At 36.0% G+C, this 10,089-nt stretch overlaps 1 pseudogene; it reads right to left on the minus strand.

Moving 5' to 3' along the window:
* Positions 1 to 2,658: 2,658 nt before the first annotated feature.
* LOC133066820 (voltage-dependent anion-selective channel protein 3-like) lies at positions 2,659 to 9,277 on the minus strand (annotated as a pseudogene).
* Between the last annotated feature and the right edge of the window lie 812 nt (positions 9,278 to 10,089).

Genomic DNA, 10,089 nt, shown 5'->3' on the forward strand with positions numbered 1-10,089 from the left:
TTAAACTTCTACACATTTTTAAATTCTATAGTTTACCTTTGGATTGAGATAAATCCAAAGACAGATGAGTGTACACAAGTTTTTTCTTAAATGTATGTATGATTTATAAATATAAATTTTATATAAATACAAAAATATATTACATAATAATATGCTATAATATATATGATTTATCAGCCTTCTCCAATGGCTTAGAAAGTAAAGAACTTGCCTGCAAAGCAGGAGACATATATTTGATCCCTGGGTTGGGAAGATCCCCTGGAGGAGAACATGGCTACCCACTCCAATACTCTTGCCAGGAAAATCCCATGGACAGAGGAGCCTCGTGGGTTATTGTCAGACACGACTGAAGTGACTAAGCACATATAATTTATAAATATAAATTCTGTATAAATACAAAAATATATTCCATAATAATACATTATGATATATATATATATTCCAGTTCCATGTTTATGGGACTAAAAATGTAATAACCATGAATAAATAAAACAAAGTTCCATGTTTATGGGACTAAAAATGTAATAACCATGAATAAATAAAACAAAGTGAGATACTTCTAGTAGCACATAAAACTTGAAACTGGTTGTCCATCTTTGTAAAACTATATAGCAATACAAAAATTGAGTATTTTTAAATCTCTTTAACTTTGTATGGAATTGAGAAATTCATTTTTGTCATCTTGCTATGCACTACAGAATTTTTTAGTTAGTTGGGTTGCCCAAACTGCTGAAATAAAACGGGCAGAGAAAGCAGTCAAGGTTAGTCACAGATGGGGAATAACAGATTTTTCATTCTGAAGTTGAATACAAATGGGGGAAGGTAAAAGTGATTAGAGGGGCTTCTCAGGTGGCACTAGTGGTAAAGAACCTGCCTGCCTATGCAGGAGACAAAAGATACCAGTCCGAACCCTGGGTCAGGAAGATCCTCTGGAGGAGGGCATGGCAACCCACTCTGGTATTCTTGCCCAGAAAATCCCCATGGACAGAGGAGCTCAGCTGGCTACAGTCTACAGGGTTGCACAGAGTCAGACACATCTGAAGCGACTAAGCACACAAAAGTGATTAGGGACAAATTAGCTGTGCCTAATAGACTTCTCGGAGAAGGCAATGGCACCCCACTCCAGTACTCTTGCCTGGAAAATCCCATGGACGGAGGGGCCTGGTGGGCTGCAGTCCATGGGGTTGCTAGGAGTTGGACACGACTGAGCGACTTCACTTTCACTTTTCACTTTCATGCATTGGAGAAGGAACTGGCAACCCACTCCAGTGTTCTTGCCTGGAGAATCCCAGGCACGGGGAAGCCTGGTGGGCTGCTGTCTATGGGGTCGCAGAGTAAGACACGACTGAAGTGACTTAGCAGCAGCAGCAGTAGACTTCTACTACCACTAATATAATAAGAGAATGATAATGTGTCATTTTTGAGAGTTGTCATATTTCTTGTGTGGATTATTTATGATATAAGAAGAAACTAAAATACTAGAAAATACAATAATGTTATTTCATACTTTAAAACAACTAAGATTTATTGTCATGAAATTAAATTTGTTCCTCATTTTTCAAGGTGTTAGAATAGTGTCAATCCCCTTTAATGAGTGCTATGTCATTATTAGCAATTCGATATTTTCAAAAAACTTGTCTATTTAGTAACATTACTTAATTTTTTTTTCATGCTTCTTTATTTGAATGATTTTTATTTTCCTATTCAGAGGAGTGCAGAATTTCTTGACCATACCAGCTAAACATTTTTAAAAATTTTGCAACTTATGCTAACTGCACATTTGTTTTCATATATTATCTAACTGTAAGAAATCTTAAAAAAAAGTTTGCATTTTCATTCAGTTCTTCAGTTACCATGAACTCTTATGGATAATTAAATTTTTTCTGGTGGTACAATTATACAGCTACTTTTAAACAGATTTAATGACTTGTTGAAATCTTTGAATTTATCACATTATGTTAATTTTTCTTGGAAAATCTCCCTATATCCTTCAATTGTATTTAATATTTGTTCTATTAATGCATTATAAATTCTTTTATCTGTGACATCTGACTATGAATAAAGGGAATACTTGCTTCCATTCTCTTTCATTTTCATTATCAACCTAGCTTCATGTACTATGACACAAACTATATTTTAGATCCTAACCTTAGGAAATCAAAGTTTATCCTTCCTTTTTAGAAATGGTGACCCCTAAACTTTATCCTTTTACACAATATGTTTTTGTTTTTATTTTTTTATGTTCCAAATGTGATGGGTTTATTTTATTTTATTCTGATGCAAAACCAAAGATTCCACTATTGTACAGAGGCAAATATATTACAAGGTCATAAAAAAGTGGTATATGACATGTAGGATGTGATGGACAACTGGAGGGTTGGGTCAACTTCTTTCTAACATGACACTACACTATTGCTGAGGAAGACATTTAAAATAGCACTGCAGAACTGAACTGAAATGCAGCAGGAAGATGACAACTTCTAGATATTCTTTCAAGTACCTCCCTTAGGATGGACTTGCTAGGTAGGCCTCAGTGTGGAGAGGATTACAATTCTTCAGAATAATAAAAAGTTCACACTATTGAAATTTCACAGAAGAATTTTAAGGTCAAATATAGTGGGTTTATTTCTATTCATCTCTAGGGACAAAGCTGATGCTTTACTCAAAACCTAGTTCAAACCCCAGCCCAAACTTGTGGCCTCCTGCATTGAAGTTCTTTCCATCAGTTAGAGCTGACAGGGTGAGTTCACTCTGGGTCAAAGTGTCTGAGTATAACCCAATCCAGTCAGACTGGTACTATTTACTTTATCAGATAAAGAAGTTCTATATCCAGGTTGTACTTAGCACGGATGCCGAAATGGCTGTCATCACTGCTGGTTGTCCACATTAGGTTTATTGGTGTTTCAATCATCTTGTTCATCTTTTGGTAGATGGACCCTCCAAATTCAGTGCCATTGTTCATGTGAGTGTGCAGCTGGAAGTCTGTGGCCACGTAACCCAGGGGAAAATTAATCTGTGACAGTTTGGATTTGGCTGTGTCAAAATTCATCCGATAGCCTGCAAACCAACTTTCAAAGGCCAGCACAGCCCAACCATAGATGGTTGGTCTAGAAAAATCTATATCAATGTTACTGTCAAGACTGAAAAAATCCTGTTCATATGAGGCCTTTAATTTCCCACTCTTCTTTCCTTTTCTTGATACCGCTTTTAAAAATGGTATCAAGAGTCAGTTTCAACCCTTCAGCCAACTTATTCTCCAAAGAGATTTCTCTTCCTAGAGTACTGTCTGTGTACCACTTTTGGGTGAGGGTCAGTCCACAGTTACAGATTTTGTATTTGACCTCTAGGTTGCCCTCCCTATATTGTTATAAGCATGACCAGAAGTAGAAAATTCCACTCCACTACATAACTTGGTTCTCAGATCTATTTGACCATGCCAAACCCCTATCCTTTGTTGAAGACATCCTTGGCAGCCTTTCCTAGGTCACAGTAAGTCAGTGTTACACATATCTTCAATCACAGGGCCTGACAGTAAGTTTTAAGTGATATCTACCCAGGTGGCTCAGGGTTAAAGAATCTGCCTGCCAGTGCAGGAGACACAGTTTCAGTCCCTAAGTCAGGAAAATCCCCTGGTGAATGAAATGGCAAACCACTCCAGTATTTTTGTCTGGGAAACCCCATGGATGGACAGAGGAACCTTGAGGGTTATGGTCCATGGGATCACAAAAGTGTCAGACACGACTTAGTGACAAAACAACAACTATTGTTAAAGAACATAATTTGGCTATTCACTCTCATAAACACAAAGACAACATATACTTTCCAAAGAATTAAAATGAAAAGAGAGACCTCAGCTTCCTTTGCTGGCCCTAGTCCTCCTTGCTGATACCTGGATAAGTAGCTTGATATTTTTGAACATTAACTTATCTCACACATAACATGGGCATATCTTTTTTGTTTTACCTTGGTAAATAAGTAGGCTGGCTTGAGCTATTTTCCCCTCCTTTCTTGTCAAATTTGAGCAGTTTTAAACATTGCTAAATTTCACAAGAGTAAAATAATTTTCAAGAATGATGTGGATCAAATCAAGGAAGGAAGGTGCAAAGAAGGGGCAGGGCAACCACTAAAATAAAACAGTCCAGAAATAATGAGTTATATATCAGGTGTGGCCCAGAAGAGCACACTTTGTGGTGGCTAACTGTGGCTTTTGGCACATTATCACTTACCTCTTTGTGTGTGGCTTTGTTTTGTTTTGATAAATAAAATACAGATAATAAAACCTGCCTCTGAATGTGGGTATAAGAATTAAATATAATCATGGAGGTGACGCATTTGGCACAGTGCCTAGCAAATAACTATTTGTATTTCTACACACTAGCCTTCATTCATTTGAGACTTAATGACAAGATGGCATGAAACAAAGAAAACCTCAGTTGCAGTATAACCCAAAAGTGATCTTTCTGTTTCAGAATATTTTAGTAAAGTTTCCCACCATATTTGAGAGACTTCATTTATACAAAATTTAAGCAGCTAATCTAAGAAACAGCTCAAACCTTGTGAAAAATGCATCTTTCTGGAAGAAACTGAAGATGATGAATGTAAAACTGTCTAGATGTGCAAATCTAGATGTGCAGTTTTCTGATGCAGCTGTAGAATTAATCTAATAAGATAACATTATAAATCACTGCAAATGTATACTGTGTAGTTTCTAAAACTTAAATTGACATTCTTGTCTGAGTTGTGAAAATTATGTAATATGGCTTAAGCTGTGTCAAGTAAACACTTCTGGTGGAGTAGGGAAAAGAAAGATGTAAACCAAATCTATCTGACTAATGATTTAAATAAAGGTATAAGATTTAATTTGAATCTCATTGATCCCAACTCTAGGCAATTTTGGATTAGCTGTGAGTGGAGATGCATAAGGCAAACAATTCAAATAATTTAGGAACTGATGTAGCAAATGATGTTATGTCAGTCAAAGAATCTATAGCCTCTTACTCTATGAAAAGAGACTGGCTACTCACTAGAAGTCATAAACTAACTTAAGTGGTATTCAAGAGATATATCCATAGGTAATGACAAAACAGATTTATCATTTGGATGACCAAGTCATAGACAGTATAGTAGAAAGAAGATAGCTTAGTTAGCTTATGAAGTAAAAATGAAAAGAAAAGGGAAAGAAAAGACCAAAGAACTCATAGATACATCATCTGAACAAAACTTTCTGGCAGTACCCTGGCTGGCTGAACTCATTGGCATGGGATCCAACCCAAATTCAATTTGAATCTTTACACAGCCACTTATTAACCATGCTATCTATAGTAAGTCACTTAATATCTCTGAATCTCTAGTTTTGTCATCAATAAGAATAATAACACTTCATCTGCATTGTTTTAAAAAGGACTACAGATAAAATATGCAAAGCATATTAACAAAACAGTAAGTACTTCATAAATGGTAGCTCTTCTTATAAACTGATAATATGATGATTACCCCTTGCTACAAATTGCCCAATTTTGAGAGCCCTTAAAATTATTTTCTCTTGGGAGGCTGCCCTTTATGTTTAACTGGATTGCACTTACATATAAATGAATGAAAATAGAAAATAAATTTGAATTTCTAGAAGCTTGTATTTCTACCGCTAATGCCAACCTCAACTCTGGCTGATACTTAGAAAAGACAAGAAGCTTATGCAGAAAACATCACCTTTATTCTAATCAAGCTTGGTCAAGAATGGAGAAACCAAACCTCATTAGTTATCTTCTACAAAATTAAATGAAAATACTTATACATGGCAAGCTTGTAATTATATAATGTGCTAAGTCACTTCAGCCATTTCCAACTCTTTGAGACCCAGTGGACTGTAGCCTGCCAGGTAGCTCTATCCATGGGATTCACCAGAGAAGAATACTGGAGTGAGTTGCCATTTCTTTCTCCAGTTACAAAACAAGGTCATATTATTTGTTAGTCCTGAAATTACAGTAACTCAAAATTGCATCCCAGTATTCTGCAGCAGTCTGTTCATTAGTCTTACTTCCCCGAATAGTTTCTAGATTCCTCAGAGTAGGCATATTCATTTCACTTCACCTGAAGCACAAGGTGAACTACCTATTGCACAATGACATATTCTTTCCCAACTGCCCTTATTCCAAAGGCATTAACCACAGAGTTCAGAGAGGAAAACAGCTCATGGCCACAACCCCAGTTTTTCTATCCAGTCCTCATTTCTTTTCTCCTCTCGCAAGAAAGATTTATACTCAGCATTTCCAAAGCTCTCAAAGGATACCCATCTCCACATCTGAAGGCGAACCTACTTGATGGATATCCATGGAATGATTCTGGCACACACAATGGCAGGATATTATATCCTAAAGCTAAGTACTGATCCAGTTTTGGGACACCAGTTCTGGTGCAGGTTGAGCTTCTGTTGCCCAGCCCAATCTCCTTTTTACTAATTTTTCCACTGCTCTGGGGTGAAAATCAGGCTTGCATATCTTTTCTTACTATCTCTGTGACACCTGTTGCCAATCTAATAAAATGACTTGTTGGACAAGATAAAATACAAGCATTCCGCCCAAGAGTAAATGAAAATTTTCAGGGATGATGAAATCTAAATGGTTACATAAAAAAGAAACCATTACTTGACCACAAGGGAGAATATCTGCATAGTCAGACTCCTATTCACATGTACGAACCAGAATACTTGGCTTTCTAGTCTTAAAATATCTATTCACTGATTTATCACTGATTTTAGGAGGAAAGTTTATATTTCTTTTGAATTTCAGGGATAATCTGTAACATTTCTTAATAATCTACATTAAAACTTTTAACCTTCAGTAACACAAAGAAAAACTTGTTAAAAATAAAAGGATTCTTTTTTAACTCATGGCTTTCTCAGGAATAATTGTTCAATTCTTGCTTTATATTTGCATAATTAAAGATCACAGTTTTGCAATTTTTTCATTAAAAAGAGAAACCTCAAAGGTAAATTCATGTCACAACCTCTTTAATACAGAAAACTGCCCAAAGCTTTGAAATTACTGTCTTCCATAAACATTTTAGGAATTTTTTTTAAAGTAATATTTTTTAAGAGTCTTCATGAAAATATGATACTCATTACAAGCATTGAAGAGAGGTAAATAAAAGAAAAAAAAATTTCCATGCTAATCTAAATAGGAGGTTTGCCTCCAAAAAAAGAAGTCTGAGAGAGATTTGATTTAAGCTAGAACAAAAATAAGGCTTCCAAGGAAAGAATGTGCATGTGTACTCAGTCACTTCAGTCATGTCTGACTCTTCATGACTCTATGGACTATAGACCACAGGCTCCTCTGTCCATGGGTTTCTCCAGGCAAGAATACTGGATTGGGTTGCCATGCCCTCCTCTAGGGGTACTTCTCCACACAGGGATTGAACCCACATCTCCTGTGGCTCCTGCATTGCAGGCAGATTCTTTACTGCTGAGCCACCAGGAAGCCCAAGGAAAGAATATATATCAGAGGGAAAAAAGTGGTTTTTCTGGGAATCAAAAAAGCAGAAATAGATAAAATTGATTGTGATCCTTATGAATATAGTGTATAGCAAAGTAATATTAATCTATTCACAGAACTCAGCATGATGTGCTTTTCCAATTTGGCATAATGATTTTCAGTCCTAAATCTTTCCTGCTCTAACTACTGAAGCTACTGGAACATTTAAACAAGTGTAAGAATATGTGAGAAATATCGTAAGAAGAAAGAAAGAAGAAATCTCCCTTGAAATGTGCACTAAAAGCTGATTTTTCAAACTACAGCAGTCAGGTTCTGGGAAGAAATATATGATACACTTAAATGGGGATATTTGAATACAGTGTAAAAAAAATGAGCTATTTACAAGTTGTGAGTAGATACACCAAAAAGTATAATGCTGTATATACCGTGCAGCTGGTACTGTCTCGAGGCCTAAAGGAGCAGAGAATAACAGACTCATCACAACCTGGAAACAAAATGTCTGTGTGAAGAGAGCCACCTTGAAGAGCAGTGATTTTTCTTCTGAGGAAGATTCATGCTGTGATCACCCAGAAGAAGAGAGATCTTTTATCTCCTTCCTTGATGATCACTGACAATGCCCAGCCAGAAGTCAGAAGACAAGTGAGCACATTGAGCTGCTCTGTATCAACAGATTCCCAAGCTACAGGATTACATGAGAAACAACCAAGCATGTTCACACACTCCACTTGCTTGGTTTTGAGCCATTCAAGACATGGTTTGAAAGAGGAAGAGGGCCATAGAATTGTGGGGTGGTCTACTTAGTACATATACTTTCTTATATACAATTCACACAAACATGTAGAGTTTCTCTATTATAATTTTAAAAACAGAATTAGAATACCTGAGAGTGTCATTGGCTCAGAGTGTAACTAACTCAGAGGTAACCACAAAAGAGGCAAAATAAATTTTAATTTTCATGTGTTACAATTTCTCCAGTGATACTTTGAAACAGCTCTGTCAAACACTACTATCTTTCACCCATGGTTAGATCACTTATAATTCAAATTCTATATTAACACCTGTCAAAAGAATCAAGCTAGGGACCCCTAGACTATGATGGGAGAACACTACAGAATGTGTCCTTGCTATTATTGCTGCACACTATCATACCCATGCATAGACCTCACAGATAACCCCAAAGAGAGTAAATATGTATCACACTATTTTGAGGAGAAAACACTCCAAATAATCCATCCTAAAAAGGAATCTTAAAAAATAAATGTGTTCTTTTTATACATCACATGTTCTAGTTATATTTATTTGATTTTTATGTGTGTGCCAATTTATTATAGATAAATGTAATGATTAGAGATGTCCAGCAGACCACATTGTTATAGTCTCTCTCTTTTCTTCCCTTCTCTTCATTCTGTCTGTCTTTATCTCTCTCTCTCTTTATATATATATATATATATATATATATATATATATATATATATAATTTATAAATATAGAATGAACATATATATAGAGAGAGAATGAAGAGAAGGGAAGAAAAGAGAGAGACTATAACAATGTGATCTGCTGGACATCTCTAATCATTAGGACCATCCATGGGTCAGCTCCACGGAACAAAGATGCAAAACATGATTAGCTAAAACTAGGTAGTTTGTATCTCCTTCACATTAAGCCTACACTGGTATGGCAGCTTGCTTCACAGGGTCATAAGAAACCAGGTACGGATGTGGAGCTCCATCCATGCTGCAAGGATCCAATTTTTTTCTATGTTGCCCAAGAACGTTGTACCACCACATCTTTATCATAGCCAGAAAGGAGGGGAATATAGAAAGGAAAAGACACATCTGTTCCTTTCAAAGGCATAAATGTGAAATTGCCCATATCTCCTCACTGTCTCATCCTTTTGTCCAAAACTTATTCATAGGGCCACATCTTTTGGAAACAGGCAAGAAAATATAGTCTTTTGGGGGATGGCCACAAATTCAACTACAGAAGAAAGCATGGATATTGAGGAAAAGGAGCCAAAGTCATTTGGAGTGACTTACCAGGCATTTGCCATGAAAATCAGTTCCTTTGTATAGGAAAGGAATGTCACAGGGATTCATTCTCATTTTTACCTAAATATACCCTACAAGAATTGTTGACCAAGCACCAAAATATTCAGTGCTCACTGTATACTCACATAAATTGCTCTTAAACATCATATAGATGAAAAATAAATTACTACAAACCAGAGAAGGAAATCATAAAGAAAAATCATTAACATTGGCAAGACAAGCTAGGGTAGAAAAAAAGGAGCTAGAAGCAAAGAGCGGGGAACGGTGACAGTACAATGAACAACAAATTTAATCAAGCACTGGAGATATGGAAATGTAAACATATCTTGATTTTAATTAAGAATGGCAAAGAAAAGAGAAATAAATAAGATCCAATGAAATGTACATGAATAAGTTATTTACTACTGTGTGTAGTTATGCTGGAAACTCTGAAAGATATAAACATGCCTATAATTTTGACCTTATAACTGTCCACCCAAGTAATGAGAAAACTGTGTGTTTTACTTATGATTTCCTGATTTTATTTACTGAGTGTTGTACCCGGAAGCATC

The sequence above is a fragment of the Dama dama genome, chromosome 12, assembly GCF_033118175.1.
Source record: "Dama dama isolate Ldn47 chromosome 12, ASM3311817v1, whole genome shotgun sequence".
In the NCBI taxonomy this organism is placed as follows: Eukaryota; Metazoa; Chordata; class Mammalia; order Artiodactyla; family Cervidae; genus Dama; species Dama dama.